We start from the raw sequence: 3461 nt of genomic DNA on the forward strand, positions 1-3461 counted from the left end.
AGGGCAAGTCTCATCCCCCTTTATTTCATTTATAATTTAAGAAGTTTTAAAAATCTATTCTTCATTGTTTAACTGTCTGATTCTCCCTTCTTCCTTGAGTTGCAAATAACAAGGAGGTAAAATAAGACGTATCATAGACAAGACAAAAGAGCATGAGAAATGAGGGAAAAGAGACAAAAAAGGAGGAATTCTCTTAAGATGGTATTTTTTTTCTCTACACTTCAAGGTGCTACCCTATAAATTATGCCACATACAAAATAAAATAGATTTTGTGTATTCATCCACTGTCTAAATCAAAGGTATCTCTGGCTTTCATTGCTGGCCAGTTACCAATGGCAGGGACCATGTAAACATAAAATGTGAATGGATGGGAACTAGAAAGAAATATGAATCAATGTGATAAAATGAATAAGGACTAAAGTGAATTAAGAACATGGTGAGAGAAAATAAAATACTTGTATTCTTAGTATGGACCTACCCACCAGGAAGTCAAATCTCTGAGCTTAGTGCATCCATGGTGTCCTGGGTTCTTTCTCCTACCTCTTGATGTTTTATATGGATTACAGAGAGGTCAATTCTTTACTTGATAATTGAAGTGACAGAGAAAGAAAAAGAACTATTAGGGATATAATAGTAATGAGTAATAGAAAATACCACGCTAACTGAAAGTGGGTAAGTGTTGAAAAGGGAGCTGAACAAATAAGTGTCCACAGTAAAATATTCACATAAACAGTTTAAGCTTTAAATCTAACATCGTACCTGTTTTCCTGGTGAAGCTAACATAACACAAGTAGGAAAAGCTGTCACATGGGCAAGCCTAGTTTTAAGTCAACAGTTAATTAAATTATTTACAATGAATTTAGTTGTTCCCTGCTGAAATAACATGTCAATGGGGCATGGTGGTTGTCATGGGACTTGTGTCCAACGCAGTGTGGCCAAAGGTTCATGGCCCAGTAAGCAGGGCCAGGTAGTAATAAAGGCTTTTAATGACCATTCACACAGAAATATCCTCATTTTTTTTATGGTGCCAAAACACGAACATTGTGATTTACTGATCTCCCTTTAACTCATCAATTTATAATTAGTTGTCTCATGTTTTAAAGTAGACTGCTTTTCCTAGTAAAGCAACAATTGTGCAAGTTCTAAGAAGCTGCCTCAAGAAGTACCATACAAATGTATTTTAAAGTCGTATCTCCCCTTGCTTTGCACCGAGTTTACGGTTGAGACAAACCACTTAATACATATACCATAATGATATTTGCCGTTACCATAGCAAACAAGTGAAGGGGATATTCTTTAAAACAATGGAACTCTAATATTTGAAGACTCTAGTGGCCTCTACTAAACTCGCATTTTAAAATGTTCATAATCTTCCACCTTCATAAAACCTAACAACCATCGGTTTTAAAGCAAACTGTTTTTGTATACCTCAAAGGGTAGCTTTTGATAAAAAACTGAGAAGCAGTGTAACTATTCTACATATCAGATAAATTGCTATGAATTGTAGAGACAAACTTCTCCAACTGGAGCTCATGCAGCCCGTTTGGGCATTTGCTAGGAAACTAAGCGCTAAGGAATCTTACGTCCGGCTGCCTCCAACCGCCGTCCTCCCCGTGCGGCCGCACGGGCCGTGCGCTCCGGAGCGGGTGCCCAGGGGGCTCGGGGGCCGGAGACTGAGCGGAGCGCGCGCGCTCGGCGCGGTTGCGCACGTTTCAGCACTTCCCGCTCCTATCGTTGGGCTGGACTTTCAACCGCCATCTGGGTTTGGCTTCCTCCTCCGTCGGGCGCCCCCTGGTGCTCATCACCTGCACCATCTTGAGTGGCTGCGAGGAGCAAAGGTCCCGGGAGCCCAAGGATGCTTTCGAGAAAGCCGCACGTCCGAAGCCGTGGTGTCAATCACACGGGTACATGCAGGCACCTCTAGAGGAAGCTGGATGCTGTTTTACTAAGCACCAAGCAAACACAGGCGGACATTAAGTTTCATCCGAGTCAACTCGGCCCTCAAGTTTGTGGTAAAAGCCGCAAACATACGTTAGACCCCGTCTCTTCTTGAATCCGCCCCCTCCCGCGCGTGCTGCGCGCTTTTTCCGGGCGGAGTTCGCTGTGACCCTTGACTGCAGTGGGGCGGCCCGTTTCTTGAGAGCCAGAATATCTGTCCTGGGCTGGAGCCGAGGATGCGGCCTTAAGTGCCATGGAAGGGAGGTTCCCTAACCTATCCAATCAATGTTATGCACAAAGTCTGTCGCCCCAGGAAAGGGGTCCAGCTCCCCCGTCTCTGTGCCCGCGGCACCAACGCCGCTCCACATTAAACAGGAACAGCAGCTCTTTTTCCATCCATGGCAACCCCAAGAGCTCGCTCTCGCCTCGGCACAGCATGGTGGGAGCCTCTCCCCTTGTCCTGCCTCCCTCTCCTTTTCTTCTCCCTTCCTTCCTAACACAATTAATGCCTAAGTCATGATTTTCCTAGCTAGCGCCCACTGAAGGATGGGGCTTAGCGACTCACGGTGACGCTCCCATCCGCCTTCCAGAAGGGGCGGTTTCAGAGAGAACTACAGCTCCCGTCAGGCATCAGCCTAAGCCATCGCAGGGCATCACGGGAGTCGTAGGCGCCTTCCTCCTCTGTCCCATTCATTCCTCAAGGCGCCAACTACAAGTCCCAGTGAGTCTCGGGGCGGGCACGCCTGCGCGAGAGCCCCGCGATCGGGGTGGGGGTTGGGCGCCCCGTGCAGCGGGGGGCGGGGCCCGAGCGGGCTGTGTGGAGGCTTCAGACTCCCGGCGCCATTTAGCGCCGAGTTTCGCCCGCGGACGCTGTGTTTCTCCCGCGGCGTCTCTGCACCCGTCTTCGTGACAGAAGGTGCCCAACCGGGTGACTGCCCTTCTTCTCCTGGCCCTCCTCGGCTCGGAGGAGCAGCAGGCTCGGGCCCTCCCACGCCAGCCCTCCCTCCGTCAGCCCCCGGCCCCGGCCCAGAGAGGACGGGGTCCGCCCGGCCCGGGGCGGGCGGCGAGGCCCGGGGCCGGGGGCCGCTCCTCCGCGTCGCGCGTCGGCCCCTCGCGTCGGGCGATGGGCGGCTTGTGAGGCCGTCCAGCAGGGCGGGGAGGAGGAGCGGCCGCCCGCCTGGCCGCGAGCCCCGGCGCGGCCTCCCCTGCCTCCGCGCCGAGCCGCCGCCGCTCGGGGGTCCGCGCGCGCCGCCGCCTCAGGGCCCAGCCCGCGCCGTGCCGCGGCGGCGGCGGGCAGCCGGGCCGCCTCCGTCTGGACTCGGTGCGGGCCGCCGCGCCGCCCCCATGACCACGCGCCCCCGCCGCTCCAGCCCGCCCGGCAGCCGCTTGCCGCACGATGGCTGCGGGCCGTGAGGCGCCAGCCCCCGTGCCTCCGCCCCGCCGCCGCCCCCGCCCCCGACCAGCGCGCCTCGAGAGCCGCAGCGGCCGCCGCAACCGGGCCCGCGGCCCCGCCTCCCCCTCGG

The sequence above is a fragment of the Lipotes vexillifer genome, unplaced genomic scaffold (assembly GCF_000442215.2).
Source record: "Lipotes vexillifer unplaced genomic scaffold, Lipotes_vexillifer_v1.1 scaffold395, whole genome shotgun sequence".
Classification (NCBI taxonomy): Eukaryota; Metazoa; Chordata; class Mammalia; order Artiodactyla; family Lipotidae; genus Lipotes; species Lipotes vexillifer.